This window comes from Panthera uncia, chromosome D4 (assembly GCF_023721935.1).
Source record: "Panthera uncia isolate 11264 chromosome D4, Puncia_PCG_1.0, whole genome shotgun sequence".
Lineage (NCBI taxonomy): Eukaryota > Metazoa > Chordata > Mammalia > Carnivora > Felidae > Panthera > Panthera uncia.
Window position 1 is genome coordinate 31612743 of NC_064807.1, and position 21562 is coordinate 31634304.

Below are 21562 nucleotides of genomic sequence, written 5' to 3' on the forward strand. Positions count from 1 at the left end.
GCATGAGGTGGTATCTCAGTGTGGTTTTGATTTGTATTTCCCTGATGAGGAGTGACATTGAGCATCTTTTCGTGTGCCTGTTGGCCATCTGGATGTCTTCTTTAGAGAAGTGTTTATTCATGTTTTCTGCCCATTTCTTCACTGGGTTATTTGTTTTTCAGGTGTGGAGTTTGGTGAGTTCTTTATAGATTTTGGATACTAGCCCTTTGTCCGATATGTCATTTGCAAATATCTTTTCCCATTCCGTTGGTTGCCTTTTAGTTTTGTTGATCGTGTCCTTTGCAGTGCAGAAGCTTTTTATCTTCATGAGTTCCCAATAGTCCACTTTTGCTTTTAATCCCCTTGCCTTTGGAGATGTGTCAAGTAAGAAATTGCTGTGGCTGAGGTCAGAGAGGTTTTTTCCTGCTTTCTCCTCTAGGGTTTTGATGGTTTCCTGTCTCACATTCAGGTCCTTTATCCATTTTGAGTTTATTTCTGTGAATGGTGTAAGAAAGTGGTCTAGTTTCATCCTTGTGTTAAAGAGATGTTTCATCCATTTGTTAAAGAGACTGTCTTTTTTCCTTTGGATATTCTTTCCTGCTTTGTCAAAGATTAGTTGGCCATACTTTTGTGGGTGCAATTCTGGAGTCTCTATTCTATACCATTGGTCTATGTGTCTGTTTTTGTGCCAATACCATGCTGTCTTGATGATTACAACTTCGTAGTAAAGGCTAAAGTCTGGGATTGTGATGACTCCCGCTTTGGTTTTCTTCTTCAATATTACTTTGGCTATTCAGGGTCTTTTGTGGTTCCATATGGATTTTAGGATTGCTTGTTCTAGCTTCGAGAAGAATGCTGGTGAAATTTTGATTGGGATTGCATTGAATGTGTAGATTGCTTTGGGTAGTATTGACATTTTAACAATATTTATTCCAATCCATGAGCACGGGATGTTTTTCCATTTCTTTGTATCTTCTTCAATTTCCTTCATAACCTTTCTATAGTTTTCAGCATACAGATCTTTTACATCTTTGGTTAGGTTTATTCCTAGGCATTTTATGCTTCTTGGTGCAATTGTGAATGGGATCAGTTTCTTTATTTGTCTTTCTGTTGCTTCATTATTAGTGTATAAGAATGCAACTGATTTCTGTACATTGATTTTGTATCCTGTGACTTTGCTGAATTCATGTGTAAGTTCTAGCAGACTTTTTGGTGGAGTCTATCAGGTTTCCAAGTATAATATCATGTTATCTGCAAAAGTGAAAGCTTGACTTCATCTTTGCCAATTTTGATGCCTTTGCTTTCCTTTTGTTGTCTGATTGCTGATGCTAGACCTTCCAACACTGTTAAACAACAGCGGTGTGAGTGGACATCCCTGTCGTGTTTCTGATCTCAGGGGGAAAGCTCTCAGTTTTTCCCCATTGAGGATGATATTAGCTGTGGGCTTTTCATAAATGGCTTTTATGATCTTTAAGTATGTTCCTTCTATCCCGATTTTCTCGAGGGTTTTTATTAAGAAAGGATGCTGAATTTTGTCAAATGCTCTTTCTGCATCAGTTGACAAGATCATATGGTTTTTATCTTTCTTTTATTAATGTGATGTATCACACTGATTGATTTGCAAATATTGAACCAGCCCTGCATCCCAGGAATGAATCCCACTTGATCATGGTGAATAATTCTTTTATATGCTGTTGAATTCGATTTGCTAGTATCTTATTCAGAATTTTTGCATCCATATTCATCAGGGATATTGGCTTGTAGTTCTCTTTTTTTTTGCTGGGTCTCTGTCTGGTTTGGGAATCAAAGTAATGCTGGCTTCATAGTATGAGTCTGGAAGTTTTCCTTCCCTTTCTATTTTTTGGAACAGCTTGAGAAGGATAGGTATTATCTCTGCTTTAAATGTCTGGTAGAATTCCCCAGGGAAGCCATCTGGTCCTGGACTCCTATTTGTTGGGAGATTTTTGATAACTGATTCAATTTCTTTGCTGGTTATGGGTCTGTTCAAATTTTCTGTTTCTTCCTGTTTGGGTTTTGAAAGTGTGTGGGTGTTTAGGAATTTGTCCATTTCTTCCAGGTTGTCCAGTTTGTTGGCATATAATTTTTCATAGTATTCCCTGATAATTGCTTGTATTTCTGAGGGATTGGTTGTAATAATTCCATTTTCATTCATGATTTTACCTATTTGGGTCCTCTCCCTTTTCTTTTTGACAAGCCTGGCTAGAGGTTTATCAATTTTGTTTATTTTTTCAAAAAACCAACTCTTGGTTTCATCGATCTGCTCTACCGTTTTTTTTAGATTCTATATTGTTTATTTCTGCTCTGAATGTTATTAATTCTCTTCTTCTGCTGGGCTTGGGGTGTCTTTTCTCTTCTGCTTCTATTTCCTTTAGGTGTGCTGTTAGATTTTGTATTTGGGATTTTTCTTGTTTCTTGAGATAGGCCTGGACTGCAATGTATTTTCCTCTCAGGACTGCCTCCGCTGCATTCCAAAGCATTTGGATTGTTGTATTTTCATTTTCATTTGTTTCCATATATTTTTAAATTTCTTCTCTAATTGTCTGGTTGACCCATTCATTCTTTAGTAGGATGTTCTTTAACCTCCATGCTTTTGGAGATTTTCCAGACTTTGTCCTGTGGTTGATTTCAAGTTTCATAGCATTGTGATCTGAAAGTGTGCATGGTGTGATACTTACGAAGGTCTGTTTTGTGACCCAGTGTGTGATATATCTTGGAGAATGTTCCATGTGCACTCGAGAAGAAAGTATATTCTGTTACTTCAGGATGCAGAGTTATAAATATATCTGTCACATCCATCTGATCCAATGTATCATTCAGGGCCCTTGTTTCTTTATTGATCCTGTGTCTAGATGATCTATCCATTGTTGTAAGTGGGGTATTAAAGTCCCCTGCAATTACCACATTCTTATCAATAAGGTTGCTTATGTTTATGATTGTTTTATATATTTGGGGACTCCGGTGTTCGGCGCATAGACATTTATAATTGTTAGCTCTTCCTGATGGATAGACCCTGTAATATATAATGCCGTTCTTCATCTCTTGTTACAGCCTTTAATTTAAAGTCAGTTTGTCTGATATGAGTATGGCTACTCCAGCTTTCTTTTGACTTCCAGTAGCATGATAGATAGTTCTCCATGCCCTCACTTTCAATCTGAAGGTGTCCTCAGATCTAAAATCAGTCTCTTGTAGACAGCAAATAGATGGGTCTTGTTTTTATCCATTCTGATACCCTATGTCTTTTGGTTGGAGCATTTAGTCCATTTAAATTCAGTGTTATTATTGAAGGATATGGGTTTAGAGTCATTGAGATGTCTGTAGGTTTCATGCTTGTAGTGGTGTCTCTGGTACTTTGTGGTCCTTGCAACATTTCACTCACAGAGTCCCCCTTAGGATCTCTTGTACGGCTGGTTTAGTGGTGATGAATTCCTTCAGTTTTTGTTTGTTTGGGAAAACCTTTATCTCTCCTTCTATTCTGAATGACAGACTTGCTGGATAAAGGATTCTTGGCTGCTTATTTTTTCTGTTCCTCACATTGATGATTTGCTGCCATTCCTTTCTGGCCTGTCAAGTTTCAGTAGATAGGTCTGCTACTACTCTTATGTGTCTACCTTTGTAAGTTAGGTCCTGTTTATCCCTAGCTGCTTTCAGGATTCTCTCTTCATCCTTGTATTTTGCCAGTTTCACTATGATATGTCTTGTAGAAGATCAATTCAAGTTACGTCTCAGGGGAGTTCTCTGTGCCTCTTGGATTTCAATGCCTGTTTCCTTCCCCAGATCAGGGAAGTTCTCAGCTATGATTTGTTCAAGTACACCTTCAGCCCCTTTCTCTCTCTCTTCTTCTTCTGGAATTCCTATGATACGGATATTGTTCCGTTTGATTGCATCACTTAGTTCTCTAATTCTCCCGGATTTTTTTTTTTATCTCTCTTTTTCTCAGCTTCCTCTTTTTCCATAATTTTATCATCTAATTCACCTATTCTCTCCTCTGCCTCTTCAGTCCATGCTATGGCTACCTCCATTTTATTTTGCTCCTCATTTATAGCATTTTTAAGTTCCTCATGACTATTTTTCAGCCCCTTGATATCTGTAGTAATAGATTCTCTGCTGTCCTCTATGCTTTTTTCAAGCCAAGCAGTTAATTTTATGACTATTATTCTAAATTCTTGTTCTGTTATATTGCTTAAATCAGTTTTGATCAATTCGCTAGCTGTTGCTACTTCGTGGAGTTTCTTTTGAGGAGAATTCTTCCGTTTTGACGTTTTGGTTAGTCCCTGCAGTAACTCCAAACTGAAGGGCAGTTCCCCTGTGCTGTCCTGAGAAACTTGTGTTGGTGGGCGGGGCCACAGTCAGACCCCAACCTACCGCTGAGGCCACAGTCAGACTGGTGTGTACCTTATCTTCCCCTCTCCCAGGGGCAGGACTCACTGTGGAGTGGTGTGCCCCCTGTCTGGGCTGCTTGCACACTGCCAGGGTTGTGGTGCTGCTTCAATAGGATCTGGCCAAGGGCGTTTTAGATGGGGTGGATCTGAAAGGTGCACAGGGGCAGGAGGGGGTGGCTTACCTAGCTTTACCATGGGTGGTACCCTGCGGGAGGGGCCCTGCAGCACTGGGAGGGAGGTAGGCCCCTTTGGAGGGATGTATCCACAGAAGTATAGCATTGGGCATTTGCACGGTGCAAGCAAGTTGGGTGACAGGAACTGGTTCCCTTTGGAATTCCGGCTGGGGGATGGGAGAGGGAAATGGCGCTTGCCAGATCCTTTGTTTCCCCGCCAAGCTCTGTGTTTCCGGGGCTCAACAACTCTCTCTCCTGGCGTCGTCTCGCCCTCCCTGCTCTCTGATAGCAGAGCTGTTGACTTTTAACATTCTAGATGTTAAGTCCCACTGGCTGTCAGAACTCACGGAATCTGGCTCCTCCGCTTTTGGAAACCAGACTTCAGGGGCTCTGCCTTGCCCTGTGGACTGCTCCTCCACTGCCCTGGCTCCCTCCCGCCAGTCCATGTAGCACGCACCACCTCTCCGCCCTTCCTACACTCTTCCGTGGGACTTTTGTCTACACTTGGCTCTGGAGAGTCTGTTCTGCTAGTCTTCTGTCTGTTTTCTCGGTTATTTAGGCAGATGTGGGTGGAATCTAAGCGATCAGCAGGATGAGGAGAGCCCAGCATCCTTATATGCCACCAACTTCTCCGGTTCGTTTAACTTATTTTAAAGGTGTTTTATTTGCACATTTCATTTGATAAAGTCTTAGCATTCTGCTCTCTTAATGGAATAAATCAAAATCAAACAGTTTTAGCAGGTGGTCTAGGACCCAGAGAGGCTTTTGTGACAGAATGGTATGATGGGACTATTCATGACATAGGTGTTTCCTGAGGGCTGGTTTTGAGCACATGCTTTAGATCCTGTGGGTTTCTGTCATATTCCTTCAACACCACTGTAATGTCTCTTGGAATGTCATCCTTTAGTACTTTGGGGACTTAGCTTTGAGAGACTTGGAGAGATATTTTAAGGAATCCATAGGCATTTGGGCTGTTTCTCAACTGCATAGTTACCTCTGTGCTCTTTGTGACATTCACTTTTAGTGTGAACCAAATTAAATGAAATGGATAAATTCAATATGTTGGTAAAATCTAATGTATTGGCAACTATGTACTATATATTTTCCTTAAAAATCTGAAAAGCTAGTAGCAAAACTTTTCTGGAGGTGTTTTAGAAATCAGTTAATGAGAATGCCTGGAAACAATAATTTGAGATTTTCCTATCAGAGGAGTTTAGATGATATCTCTGCTTTCTTATCAAGAAAGATGATCTCCCCACCCTGTCTGGGGAACAGGATTATATTATCTCCTAAAGATCATTTAGGGGAGAGTATTCTGATCAGGGAGAAGACTGATTCTAGAGTCTTGGGTCTTTGTGAAAGAATACCACTGTTCATGAGTGAGAATAATTATGCCCGTTTTCAAAGAATTTCTTTCTGCCAGCATCTATATTTTCTGTAATTACTCTATTAGTTATTATAGACTCCATTATATGCATTAATGGTAGATTTATAATATCACTATTATCTTTAACCTTGACTATTATTTATAATGATAAAATAATAAAACACAACAGTGAGTTATGACTGCTAATCTACATTACATTTTCTAAGATAACTACTGTAGGAAAAGAATTATATAAATGACTGTAAGGCTATTTCCCGACAGATTTATGAAAGATTATATTAGTTCAGCATAAATAATTTTGAGGTAAATTCTATTATTAAAATTCATTTTAGTACTCATCATAATATATGTTAAATGAGTTTTGAATGATGGTAGAAACAGTACAAATTCATGTAAATATTGGGAGGTGGACAGTGTCTGTTGGCAGAACTTAGACTCAAGGGACAAGCAATCTGGGCTCTAGTCCTTATTCTGCTGGTAACATTTGTGGCTTTGGCCAAATAACTGTACTTCTTTGGAGCCCAGTTTACTCACCCACAAAATGACAAGGTTAATCATGATAATCTCTGATGCTCTAATTCTGTGATTTGTGATCAGAACCATGGGAATATTTCTACTTACTCTGTCTATAAAATGAGAAGATGAGGAGGTGACATCAGGTTCTCTTTGTGCATGTGTGTACATGTGCTGGTTCCCTTCAGCTGTCTTCACCTTGTTGAGTTGAATGTGGGATGGTTGCCTTTACTTTTCTCCAGGGAATGCCCACACCTGTGCTTGACATCTCTGACCTGAGCAATGTGTCTTCCTTCTTCTAGCCTTATAGCCTGTTGTTGAACTTCAACTTCTACTACTACTAACTACTTTTACTACTTCTCCTCCTACCCCTCCTTCTACTGCTGCTTCTCCTCCCCCCTTCTACTTCCGCCCCTCCTCTTCTCCCCCTCCCTGTTTCTACCCACCCCCCTCCCCTGCTCTTCTTCCCACTTCTCTTCTTCCCGTCCCCCTTCCACCCCTCCCCCCCTCTTCCTTCTTCCTTTCTACCTGCAAGCATCAAGTTTTGGAAATGATTATTGTAAAACTGCCTAAGATTCCCTCCTTAATTCCATGTCTACACTGGTCTCTGCTGTCTTCTGCCTGTGTATCCCTTAGTTATTGCCTGAAGGCCTTCTGGACTGTGCGCTGCCCCTACCTTAGACACCTGTTTTTGTACTTTTAATGTGCTTCTGACTACCTCCTTGCCCTTTCCTGTGTCTGTCTTGAAGTTGGGGTCTGTGTCTATTTGTCTTTGAATCATCAGCACTTAACAAAGAGTCTAGCTATAGAACTGAGGCTCTGTAGTTCTTGTTTGGATTAGGAGAGTGTTAAATTGTTTTGGAACAATCTGTTTAGGGACAGATAAGGAAATATATAGAACATTTTATAAAGATTTTTTTTTTGTTTGTTTAAAATGTAACTGTTAAGAATACGCAGTTTCCTGAGATTTCTGAGTAGCTGCAGATATGCACAGCTCCAGATGGAAGCCCTGAGACATACTTTGCTGGACACTGAATGTGGCCGATTTTGCCCACTAAGTGTTCATGAGCATGGAGCTATACTGAAGAGACTAGAGGAGGTGATGATTTATTTAAACATTTTTGGTGTAAAGGTTTAAGGGAGAAAGAATGTTTTAAATAAGCAGATAGAAAGCTGCTTTAGCAGTTAGTGGTAAAGTATTTATTTTCTTGGAATGAACATTGACTTTGGAGCCAGAAGACCTGTTTTAAAATCTCAGTCTGTCACTTACCAGCTGAATAAGTTAGGGCAAATCATGAGTTTCCTTAACTGCTGATCGGAGGCATGATTTATCCTCTGCCTCTATAGGGTTGCTAGGAGAGTTCAGGGATATACTTTGTAAAAGAGCTTTGTAAACTGTAAAGTACCATACAAATATTTTCACTTACTATTATTTCAATAACGTTATGAAAATAAATCTTTTTTTTGTCATAGTAATGACTCAAAGCCAGAACTTGGCATGATGTGTCTATATATAATACAGTAGGGGTTTCAAGGATAAATACAATATAATTCTTCCTTTCAAGTGTTATGTGTGATAATGTTAATTACTGGAGGATATAGAATTTAGATGGTACCTTGGATCCTTCTTCCGGAGACTGTCCAAACACAGTGAATATGAGACTTTCATATTTATTCAAGTATTTTTTTAAAAGAACAAAGAAGGTGGTGTTACATTGATCTATGCATGTTTAATATATATCTTCTCCATCAAAATGTGAGCTCCTAGAGAAGGGGACCCTGTTGGTTTTGTTCACTAACACATATCCCTTGCCTGGCACAATATCTGGCATGATTGTGGCACACAGTAGGTGCTCAATATTTGTTAAATAAACAGCTTTATGGATGAATTTCTTACTGAGATTTTTTTCTTTAAACACCTAATGCAGAACATTGCTTTAGGGATTGGATAGCCTGATAATATTCAATGATACATTGAATTAGCAACCCATGGTATTAATTCCTACTTATCCACTTGGTAAGTTGAGACTCATTAATATATTCTATTTTTCAATGTTAAGACTAATTGGATAATGGTGACAGCTGTATCCTTGTTGATGGTTTGTATAAAAAAAATACTCTTGGAATTAGTTTGTTTCTGGTTTTAATTACTATTCCTAGGGAAAATTGCCCTGTAAATAGGAAAAATAGACTTGCATAAATACTTTATCTAGTATTAATGAAATTAACTGCATAAGTTATTATTATTTTTAGGCATATGGATGCATAGTTTTTTTTAAGGTATTATTAAAAAAGGTGTAAGAAATTGGAAATCTGCTTAAAAAGTATGGTGTTTATTTTGTACTTAGCTACTGATTATATTATTAGGAAGAAAAGGGTACAGTGATAAATGGTATCAAAAATTATTTGATCAAATGGCTTATAGTTTACTTAAACCTGAGCCTGACTTCCAAATAAACACTATTGTACAGGCACACATACACATGCTTGTGGTCCAAACATTGAGTCTTGTAGACGCCTGCTCAGCAGAGTTCCCTAAAAGAAGCATCTGTGAGATCTAGTGTTTGCAATTTTCAGAGCAAATCTCACTGTTTTCACTGAAGTAATGTGATGTAATGCCTTTTTACTAACTGATCTGTAAGTGTGCATTCTCATACAGGAACTCTGAACTTACATTAAGTACTCTTGGTATCCCTGGAAGACAGAGCAGGGGCTTGTAAATTCCTCCAGGATGCCTCTTATTGTTGGTACTTTCACTTAAAGTTATCATCGTCACCTATAAGAGCCAGAAAAATCCCTTCAAATGAAAAGAAATTGCTGAATCAAATCCATAACTCTTAGGGAAAAATAAGATTGTTAATGCAAATTTATTTACTTTGGAGTTCACGGAAAACAAACATTAGTGCTGTAAGTTTTGCACATTACCATGGCAAAGTTGTAGTTCAACAGTTACTTTGCCTAGCTTATCTTTTTCCCCATATTTCTTCTCTCCTTTTCAGATGGTTTTAATCTTACTGTTTAGATAGTACTTTGTAGAAAATACATACTACTTCATATTTGTTTTGCAAAAGTTATTCCTTGACTTGAGCATATAGGAAATTGTGTGTGTGTGTGTGTGTGTGTGTGTGTGTGTGTGTGTGTGTGATTACATGTCTACAGGGAAGCTTGCAAATAGATTTATGTCTTACTTCTGTGATCTCAAATGTATTTGTTCTTTGTAAGCTTACTTTACAAGGAGTAGGACTTGACTAGGGTGGTGAAGTATGTTTTGTTTTTGGTGACTCCATTCCATTTAATGAAGTCCTTTTATGTGTGCCAAGAACCATGCTAATCACTTCAAGAAAGCACAGAGTTTTTCAGGGGCACCTGGATGGCTCAGTTGGGTGAGTGTACTACTTTTGATTTCAGCTCAGGTCATGATCTCATGGATTTGTGGGATTGATCCTCATGCTGGGCTCTACGCTGACAGTGTGGAGCCTACTTGGGATCCTCTCCCTTCCCCTCTCTCTCTGCCCCTCCCCTACTCGTGTGCACATGTACTCTCTCTCTCAAAATAAAATAAACTTAAAAGCACAGAGGTTTTCAGACTTATGTAAGTGAAGTTTATTTAGAAGGTCAATATATAAAACTGAAAATAAAAGAAGAGCTGACTTGGCTGAAATGTCAGGTGGGACATTTGGTGGGACACTCTCCCTCAGTAACTCCTTCCTTGAGGCACTTTCATCTGGAGACTCTGGGCCCAGGATTGGGGGGTGATGGTGGGCATGGAAAACAGTTTGGAAATCAGTCATTTGATCCTTTAGTAATAGAAAACATTATTGCTGATTGTGTTATCTGTTGAGTGTTTTGGAGAGTATTTACAAAAATTTTTTTAAATGTTTATTTATTTTTGAGGGGGCAGGGAGGGGCAGAGAGAGAGGGTGACACAGCATCCAAAGCAGGCTCCAGGCTCCAAGCTGTCAGCACGGAGCCTGACGTGGGGCTCAAACTCATGAACGGTGAGATATGACCTGAGCCAGTTGGGCGCTTAACCAACCGAGCCACCCAGGTGCCCCAGTATTTTGGAGAGTATTAAGGAGGAAAGACTTCTTTCCACATAAATGGCCTATATTTGATAGCAACTAACAATTAATAGTACCTCTTGGGGAAAAGAAAATGTTAGTAGTGGGTAGAACACACTTAGAAAATATTCAGTGGATTAAGTAATACGAAATACATTCTTTCTTGAAAATCAAGTTTTGTGCAGTTATTGTTTTTACTAAGTTTTATAAAGATTTCAGACAAAAATTAACTTGATTTTTATGATTACTCAGGATATTAACTTACATGTATATGGATACTGAACTGTATTTTGAATCCCAGATGAAAAAGAACTGCTTATATTTTTAATGTTCAGTTATTCACTGAAACTTCCTTGTTAGGGCTTTTTTTTTTTTTTTTTTTTTCCCTGCAGTTCCCTCATCTGTGACTATCTGCAGATGTGGCTGGTAGAGTTTCTCTTTTTCATCTAATTGTTCTGTTAGGAAATGGGCCATAAGATAGCATAAGGGTGGGCCTAAGCTCTGGCTCAGTTCCTTTGCTCAGGGGCTTTTTCTTCTGGTAGGGTTTTAACTCAAATACCTCATTCTCTAGGCCATGCTTGGAATGGGCCCATGTTAGGAAATGGGCCATAAAATAGCATAAGTGTGGGCCTAAGCTCTGGCTCAGTTTCTTTGCTCAGGGGCTTTTTTTTCTGTAGGGTCTCAGCTCAAATACCCCATTCTCTACGCCATGCTTTTAGATGCCTCGCTTTGAGTGACACCTCCTTACAAACCCCTTAATTGTAGCGCAGATTGCTCAGGGAGCCCACTCTGAAACTCAGATTTGTGTACCAGAGGTGTCTGTGATAACACCTGTGAGGGGGAGGGAAGGCAGGACCGCACAGAAAGGGAAGTGAAACTGCAGTAGAGCCATGGCAGATCCCACAGGCAGCTGGAACTGTCAGGTCCCTTCTGAATTACCCCAAACTGAAGCAAGAGGATCTGGCTTTTATATTCTTGTATGGATCACTCATTGGATACCGGCTACCACTGCCTCCTGTTCTAGAGGCCATGATGTTGGGAGAGGGAACATGACTTTGAGTGGGTGTAAGTGGAGCCTTCCTTTAGAGAATGGAATGAAGGCCTCATCTGGAAGGGAGTACCTACCACAGCATCCCTTATAGTCCTATGTTCTGTTTCTCACATTCATCTGTTTTTATGAACTGAAAATGAAGTAAGCAATCCTCTCTTTTCCACAGTTAACTAATGAGACTTTATAATTTAAAATATGAATGCTTAAAGTTTAATAAATGCACAAATATTAAAACTTGTTAACATCATCAGTAATGTGAAAATGTAATCACACATATAAAATCCATAGTTGTTCAGTCTTCTTTTTGACACAGGAGTATGCCTTGATTAAAAAGTATAGTGTAAATTAACCACTTAAGAAAGATTGAGTTTTGTGGAATATAAATAGGTATTTTACTTTTTGATTCATGAAGTTTTGTGTAACAAGAACCAAGGAAAACTTTTGTACTTGTTTAATGGTTTTGTTCTTTATATCTGCATTTTATATCTGCATTTTATATCTTTATATCTGCATTTTAAGCAACAAGTGCTGTTGTCTTTTGCTTGGTGAATACTGTAATTTTAGTTTGAGAGGTTAGTGACTTTTTTGTTTCAATTTTGAGTTTTAAGAGAGATAAAGGTATGGGGCACCTGGGTGGCTCAGTCAACTGAGCATCTGACTTCAGCTCAGGTCATGATCTCGTGGTTTGTGAGTATGAGCCCCACATCTGCTGTCTGCCTGTCAATGCAAAACCCACTTTGGATCCTCTGTCCCCCTCTCTCTGCCCCTCCTCTGGTTGTGCTCTCCCCAAAATAAATGAATATTTACAAAAATGTAATAAAGGGAGAGAAGATGGCGGCGTAGGAGAATGCTGGGCTCACCGCGCATCCTGCTGATTACTTAGATTCCACCTACACTTGCCTAAATAACCCAGAAAACCACCAGAAGACTAGCAAAACGGAGTCTCCAGAGTCAAGCGCAGACGAAAGGGCCACAGAAGAGGGTAGGAAGGGCAGAGAAGTGGTGCGCGCTGCATGGACTGGCGGGAGGGAGCTGGGGCGGAGGGGCAGCCTGCTGGCCAAGAAGAGCCCCTGAGTCTGGCTGGCAAAAACAGAGGGGCCAGATGGAGTGTGTTCCGACAGCAAGCATGACTTAGCATCTGGGAGGTCATAAGTTAACAGCTCTGCTCAGAAAGTGGGAAGGCTGGAGGACAAAGGGAGGGAGAGTTGCTGAGCCCCGGGACGACAGAGCTCAGTTTGGCGGGGAACAAAGGCGCTTGCCAGTGCCATCTCCCTCGCCCATACCCCAGCCAAAATCCCAAAGGGAACCAGTTCCTGCCAGGGAACTTGCTTGCTCCGCGCAAACACCCAACGCTGTGCTTCTGCGGAGCCACCCCTCCGGCAGCGGATCTGACTCCCTCCCGCTGCCACAGGGCCCCTCCTGAAGTGAATCACCTAAGGAGAAGCGAACTAAGCCTGCCCCTCCTGCCCCCGTGCACCTTGCCTACCCACCCCAGCTAATACGCCAGATCCCCAGCACCACAAGCCTGGCAGTGTGCAAGTAGCCCAGACGGGCCACGCCACCCCACAGTGAATCCCGCCCCTAGGAGAGGGGAAGAGAAGGCACACACCAGTCTGACTGTGGCCCCAGCGGTGGGCTGGGGGCAGACATCATGTCTGACTGCGGCCCCGCCCACCAACTCCAGTTATACACCACAGCACAGGGGAAGTGCCCTGTGGGTCCTCACCCCTCCAGGGACTATCCAAAATGACCAAACGGAAGAATTCCCCTCAAAAGAACCTCCAGGAAATAACAACAGCTAATGAACTGATCAAAAAGGATTTAAATAATATAACAGAAAGTGAATTTAGAATAATAGTCATAAAATTAATTGCTGGGCTTGAAAACAGTATAGAGGACAGCAGAGAATCTATTGCTACAGAGATCAAGGGACTAAGGAACAGTCAGGAGGAGCTGAAAAATGCTTTAAACGAGATGCAAAATAAAATGGAAAGGACCACGGCTCGGATTGAAGAGGCAGAGGAGAGAATAGGTGAACTAGAAGATAAAATTATGGAAAAAGAGGAAGCTGAGAAAAAGAGAGATAAAAAAATCCAGGAGTATGAGGGGAAAATTAGAGAACTAAGTGATACACTAAAAAGAAATACGCATAATTGGTATCCCAGAGGAGAGAGAGAGAGGGAAAGTTGCTGAAGGTGTACTTGAGGAAATAATAGCTGAGAACTTCCCTGAACTAGGGAAGGAAAAAGGCATTGAAATCCAAGAGGCACAGAGAACTCCCTTCAGACATAACTTGAATCGATCTTCACGACATATCATAGTGAAACTGGCAAACTACAAGGATAAAGAGAAAATTCTGAAAGCAGCGAGGGATAAACGTGCCCTAACATATAAAGGGAGACTTATAAGACTCGTGACTGATCTCTCTTTTGAAACTTGGCAGGCCAGAGAGGATTGGCAGGAGATTCAATGTGTTGAACAGAAAAAAATATGCAGCCAAGAATCCTTTATCCAGCAAGTCTGTCATTCAGAATAGAAGGAGAGATAAAGGTCTTCCCAAACAAACAAAACTGAAGGAATTCGTCACCACTGAACCAGCCCTACAAGAGATCCTAAGGGGGATCCTGTGAGACAAAGTACCAGAGACATCGCTACAAGCATAAAACATACAGACATCACAATGACTCTAAACCTGTATCTTTCTATAATAACACTGAATGTAAATGGATTAAATGCGCCAACCAAAAGACATAGGGTATCAGAATGGATAAAAAACCAAGACCCATCTATTTGCTGTCTACAAGAGACTCATTTTAGAACTGAGGACACCTTTAGATTGAGAGTGAGGGGATGGAGAACTATTTATCATGCTACTGGAAGCCAAAAGAAAGCTGGAGTAACCATACTTATATCAGACAAACTAGACTTTAAATTAAAGGCTGTAACAAGAGATGAAGGGCATTATATAATAATTACAGGGTCTATCCATCAGGAAGAGCTAACAATTATAAATGTCTATGCGCCGAATACCGGAGCCCCCAAATATATAAAACAATTACTCATAAACATAAGCAACCTTATTGATAAGAATGTGGTAATTGCAGGGGACTTTAACACTCCACTTACAGAAATGGATAGATCATCTAGACATAGGATCAATAAAGAAACAAGGGCCCTGGCCCTGGATGATACATTGGATCAGATGGACTTGACAGATATATTTAGAACTCTGCATCCCAAAGCAACAGAATATACTTTCTTCTCGAGTGCACATGGAATATTCTCCAAGATAGATCATATACTGGGTCACAAAACAGCCCTTCATAAGTATACAAGAATTGAAATTATACCATGCATACTTTCAGACCACAATGCTATGAAGCTTGAAATCAACCCCAGGAAAAAGTCTGGAAAACCTCCAAAAGCGTGGAGGTTAAAGAATACCCTACTAAAGAATGAGTGGGTCAACCAGGCAATTAGAGAAGAAATTAAAAAATATATGGAAACAAACGAAAATGAAAAGACAACAATCCAAACGCTTTGGGATGCAGCGAAGGCAGTCCTGAGAGGAAAATACATTGCAATCCAGGCCTATCTCAAGAAACAAGAAAAATCCCAAATACAAAATCTAACAGCACACCTAAAGGAAATAGAAGCAGAACAGCAAAGGCAGCCTAAACCCAGCAGAAGAAGAGAATTAATAACATTCAGAGCAGAAATAAACAATATAGAATCTAAAAAAAACTGTAGAGCAGATCAACGAAACCAAGAGTTGGTTTTTTGAAAAAATAAACAAAATTGACAAACCTCTAGCCAGGCTTCTCAAAAAGAAAAGGGAGATGACCCAAATACATCAAATCATGAATGAAAATGGAATGATTACAACCAATCCCTCAGAGATACAAACAATTATCAGGGAATACTATGAAAAATTATATGCCAACAAATTGGACAACCTGGAAGAAATGGACAAATTCCTAAACACCCACACTCTTCCAAAACTCAATCAGGAGGAAATAGAAAGCTTGAACAGACCCATAACCAGTGAAGAAATTGAATCGGTTATCAAAAATCTCCCAACAAATAAGAGTCCAGGACCAGATGGCTTCCCAGGGGAGTTCTACCAGACGTTTAAAGCAGAGATAATACCTATCCTTCTCAAGCTATTCCAAGAAATAGAAAGGGAAGGAAAACTTCCAGACTTATTCTATGAAGCCAGTATTACTTTGATTCCTAAACCAGACAGAGACCCAGTAAAAAAAGAGAACTACAGGCCAATATCCCTGATGAATATAGATGCAAAAATTCTCAATAAGATACTAGCAAATCGAATTCAACAGCATATAAAAAGAATTATTCACCATGATCAAGTGGGATTCATTCCTGGGATGCAGAGCTGGTTCAACATTCGCAAATCAATCAACGTGATACATCACATTAATAAAAGAAAAGATAAGAACCATATGATCCTGTCAATCGATGCAGAAAAGGCCTTTGACAAAATTCAGCACCCTTTCTTAATAAAAACCCTTGAGAAAGTCGGGATAGAAGGAAAATACTTAAACATCATAAAAGCCATTTATGAAAAGCCCACAGCTAACATCATCCTCAATGGGGAAAAACTGAGAGCTTTCCCCTGAGATCAGGAACACGACAGGGATGCCCACTCTCACCACTGTTGTTTAACATAGTGTTGGAAGTTGTAGCATCAGCAATCAGACAACACAAGGAAATCAAAGGCATCAAAATTGGCAAAGATGAAGTCAAGCTTTTGCTTTTTGCAGATGACATACTATACATGGAAAATCCGATAGACTCCACCAAAAGTCTGCTAGAACTGATACATGAATTCAGCAAAGTTGCAGGATACAAAATCAATGTAGAGAAATCAGTTGCATTCTTATACACTAACAATGAAGCGACAGAAAGACAAATAAGGAAACTGATCCCATTCACAGTGGCACCAAGAAGCATAAAATACCTAGGAATAAATCTACCCAAAGATGTAAAAGATCAGTATGCTGAAAACTATAGAAAGGTTATGAAGGTAATTGAAGAAGATATAAAGAAATGGAAAGACATTCCTGCTCATGGATTGGAAGAATAAATATTGTCAAAATGTCAATACTACCCAAAGCTATCTACACATTCAATGCAATCCCAATCAAAATTGCATCAGCATTCTTCTCGAAACTAGAACAAGCAATCCTAAAATCCATATGGAACCACAAAAGGCCCCGAATAGCCAAAGTAATTTTGAAGAAGACCAAAGCAGGAGGCATCACAATCCCTGACTTTAGCCTCTACTACAAAGCTGTCATCATCAAGACAGCATGGTATTGGTACAAAAAACAGACACATAGACCAATGGAATAAAATAGAAACCCCAGAACTAGACCCACAAACGTATGGCCAACTCATCTTTGACAAAGCAGGAAAGAACATCCAATGGAAAAAAGACAGTCTCTTTAACAAATGGTGCTGGGAGAACTGGACGGCAACATGCAGAAGGTTGAAACTAGACCACTTTCTCACACCATTCACCAAAATAAACTCAAAATGGATAAAGGACCTGAATGTGAGACAGGAAACCATCAAAACCCTAGAGGAGAAAGCAGGAAAAGACCTCTCTGACCTCAGCCGTAGCAATCTCTTACTCGACACATCCCCAAAGGCAAGGGAATTAGAAGCAAAACTGAACTACTGGGACCTTATGAAGATAAAAAACTTCTGCACAGGAAAGGAAACAACCAACAAAACTAAAAGGCAACCAACGGAATGGGAAAAGATATTTGCAAATGACATATCGGACAAAGGGCTTGTATCCAAAATCTATAAAGAGCTCACCAAACTCCACACCTGAAAAACAAATAACCCAGTGAAGAAATGGGCAGAAAACATGAATAGACACTTCTCTAAAGAAGACATCCGGATGGCCAACAGGCACATGAAAAGATGCTCAACATTGCTCCTCATCAGGGAAATACAAATGAAAACCACACTAGATATCACCTCACGCCAGTCAGAGTGGCCAAAATGAACAAATCAGGAGACTATAGATGCTGGAGAGGATGTGGAGAAACGGGAACCCTCTTGCACTATTGGTGGGAATGCAAACTGATGCAGCCACTCTGGAAAACAGTGTGGAGGTTCCTCAGAAAATTAAAAATAGACCTACCCTATGACCCAGCAATAGCACTGCTAGGAATTTACCCAAGGGATACAGGAGTACTGATGCACAGGGGCACTTGTACCCCAATGTTTATAACAGCACTCTCAACAATAGCCAAATTATGGAAAGAGCCTAAATGTCCATCAACTGATGAATGGATAAAGAAATTGTGGTTTATATACACAATGGAGTACTACATGGCAATGAGAATGAACGAAATATGGCCTTTTGTAGCAACATGGATGGAACTGGAGAGTGTGATGCTAAGTGAAATAAGCCATACAGAGAAAGACAGATACCATATGTTTTCACTCTTATGTGGATCCTGAAAAACTTAACAGAAACCCATGGGGGAGGGGAAGGAAAAAAAAAAAAAGAGGTTAGAGTAGGAGAGAGCCAAAACATAAGAGACTGTTAAAAACTGAGAACAAACTGAGGGTTGATGGGAGGTGGGAGGGAGGGGAGGGTTGGTGATGGTTATTGAGGAGGGCACCTTTTGGGATGAACACTGGGTGTTGTATGGAAATCAATTTGACAATAAATTTCATATATTGAAAAAAATAATATGAAAAAAATGTAATAAAGGTAGGAAGGGTAGCTGGAGAAGAATTCTGTGTGAATACTAGAACTTTGGTCTGTTAGTTGCAGGCAGAAAAATTATTCTTCCGAAGTTGGATCACCGTCCAGTGATCGCAGTGATCATTGTGTATTTGCTTGGGGAGGGAGGTGCTCATTAGCCCCTCACACTTCCTTCCAGGTGGCATCTTTGTGGTGATTGGTGAAGAAACAGGAATGAAATACAGGGCTGGAAAGCACATCTTGGGCTTTGGCATCCCATCACCCAACCCAATACAGGGGTTGGGTGTCAGCTCTGTTGTCCTTCTTGCTCAAGTAAATCCCTTTAAGCCTTGGTTTCCTCATCAGTAAAATGGAGGTGGTAGTAGTAGAATTTGCACAAGGTCTGGCATAGTATAAATGTTCAATAAACAGTAGCTGTGATGAGCTGTTATAGTATTTATTGGTCAGTTATTCTTTTCACTGCGCTTTCCACCCCTTAATAACTATAGAGAACAAGGCAGGTGCATAAGCTTATGCCAGTAAAAGTGGGGAGAGTCAATTTAGACTCGTCTATCAGAAAACTGTCCTTGGGGATGTGAGCTTTATTCTTTTTGGGAGATGACTATAAGAGAAATTGCAAGAAGAAAAGGAAACACAAGAAGAGGAAAGGGCTACTTCACATGTAGCCTCAGTTAAGAGAGGGGAGTAAAGAACAGTGCTGTTTTAGGACTGATCTGCTTGAAGATGACACGGACCTAGAAGGGTTCTCCCTCTGCTCAGGGCTTGGTAAGACTGCCCTAGATGTTACAGAGTGGGTTGCAGCTGGGCCATCAGGAGGTGCCAGAAGCACCTGTTGGTGAGACTGGCAGAGGAACTCACACAGCTACCTATGTCAGACAGCACAGTGACAGAGATATGGGCGGGGTGGGGGGCGTAGCTGAGAACATTTCTTTCTAAGCATGTTAGTGACAGTCCCAGGGTTCCACCCCAAATTAGGGAGACTTTCAGGGAGTGATCTGAAAAGTAGGAGTTTCTCTTTGAGAAGTGCTGATAAACACTTCTAATGAACTAATGGACTGAGCATACCTTGAAAAGAAATACAGTAGGCCACTTTGTAGAGAAAACCTGAATCAGAGGAATGGATCTACTACATTGTGAAAAATACACCTTTGCCTACTGACAGTTTGAACTGTCAGCCTGATATTATTCATTCAAGATCGTGTTTATATTATACCCATCAGGATAACATTACTTTAGGTCTCTTTGAGTAAACCACCCAAAGATGTGCTTAGAGGGATTATTCTGTTTTCTTTGGTCTTCAAATTAGATTTTTAAAAAAATTCATAAAAGACTCTGGTTTTAAATAAAACATCACCCTGTAAATATCTAATTAGTGTGTTCATAGTTCATTAGTGATTCATAGTTTCTTAATATTAGCAGAATTGTTGGCAGTATTTATTATATCTGAAACAAAAACACTGTCCTGAAGGTTAGATGAGCAATTAATAATTTCAACAAACCATTATGTACTTGAGGGCATACAATGATAGGCATCTTATTTGGTGGATTTCAAAGAATACAGAGAAGGGCAAGACACATTCATATCCTTGAAGAATTAAGAATTAGCTGCATAACCAGCTAGTGGTGTAGTACATAGTAGAGTGCCTGGCTATGAACTGGGTACTCACTATACAAGGTATGTTTAAAAGGATAATTCATGTGAAAATTTCCAGGTTGTGGTAGTCATTCTGTCCCTCATAGAACTCATTGGTATCCAGTCAAAAGTGACTTACGCACACTGAACAGAAGCTAGCTCTGGAAAGTAGTAGATGATAAATACTACATGAAAAATAGAAGGGCACTGGAAGAAAGAAAAGGGGTGAGATTGCTGAGATTTATAGTGGTCAGTGAAAGCTTCAAGGAGGAGGTGGAATCAGGGCTTGGAAGGCTGGGGTTTGAAGTGGAATGGAGAGGGCTATTTGAGGTGAGGCGTGAGGTTAAAGCCCATGTGAGTGATAGAATAATTCATAGTCTAGCCTACTGAGAGCAGACTTGATGTTTAAAGCTAGGGCTAAACTGTGTGTGTGGGAGGTCCTTGGAAGCCAGGCAGTAAGGAATAAAGGGTCTTATGATAGTGTTTCAAAAACTCTAGCTGCCCAGGGAGATTCAGGAAGAGAGTTTAATTATTATAGTAGTCTAGTTGGGGGCAAATCAAACTTGAAATTGATGTGATGCTAAGGGAGATGGATATGAGGTTTTGGGTATAGAGTGGATAGGACTTGTGACTGGCAATGAGGGCAGAGAGATTGAAAAATCAGGAAGAGTTGACTTAGTTTGGAAGGCTAAGGGAAAATGGAGTTATGAATGCTTAGAGAGAGAATCATTTTAAAGGAGGAGGAAGTCATGAATTTGATCTTATGGGTGTTGAAACTTCTGAAGTGATAGCCTAGGAACTTTTCCAGGCCATAGAACTCCTCTCAGCCAGGTTACTCATTGTCTGTGGTAAGTCCCTCTGTGTATGGGCCCTCCAGCTTGTCTCTGTTTAGTCACAAGTTCCTCTTGCTACATAGATTTTAAACAGGGAAGGAAAGTGATATGCTCTGATTGGGCCACCTGGACTACAGAGGGCAAGGCCAGAGGCAGGGTAGCCATTTAAGAGATGAAGCAGTACTGTGTGTGATGGAGAATGATGGCCTGGGTCAAGATGGTGGCAGTGGGGCTAGACAAATAAATGCATGAGATTCATGAGACCTCTCTTGAACAGGTACAAAGTAGAACACATACGACTTGGGGATTGATTAAATAAGGGGCGCATAACTATAGACAACTCCAACATTTCTGGAAAGTTGGATGGATGGGGAACTCTGGAGGAGAAGCAGATCTGTCAGGAAGATATTGGAGGATTAAACTTTGGACAAATTGTGTTTGAGGGCTGCCAAATGAATTTGTTGAATAGCTGGTTTGTTTTAGAGGTTCAGAGCCCAAGAGATGCTTGGAATGGAAATGTGTGGTTCAACACCACAAGGAAAGTTGTGAAGCCTTGAGTGAAGGTGGTTCCCTCAGGGAAAAATATAGAAGTGCTAAAACATGGAGTCCTGGAGAATGTCACTGTGAAGTTTGGCAAGAGCAGAAGGAAGAAAATCATTGGAAATGAGTTAGATCATGAAACTCAAGGGAAGTGAGTGTTTCAAGGATCTGGTCAGAAATTCAAGAGAAGACCAAGTAGGTAAGGACTAAAAAATATATCACTCTTTGTCCAAGCAGTTAT

At 40.3% G+C, this 21562-nt stretch overlaps 1 protein-coding gene and 1 long non-coding RNA gene across 21 annotated transcripts in view; one reads left to right on the forward strand and one right to left on the reverse strand.

Annotated features, from left to right (window-relative positions):
- KDM4C (lysine demethylase 4C) overlaps nt 1-21562 on the forward strand; it is a 432339-nt gene that overhangs the window by 77527 nt on the left and 333250 nt on the right. The gene's annotated exons all lie outside the window — the stretch shown is intronic.
- LOC125925679 (uncharacterized) overlaps nt 1-21562 on the reverse strand; it is a 45134-nt gene that overhangs the window by 4634 nt on the left and 18938 nt on the right. For both annotated transcript variants that reach the window (XR_007458897.1, XR_007458898.1), the window contains exon 3: nt 9127-9228. This is a non-coding gene — a long non-coding RNA (uncharacterized LOC125925679). The remainder of the gene's footprint in view (nt 1-9126; nt 9229-21562) is intronic.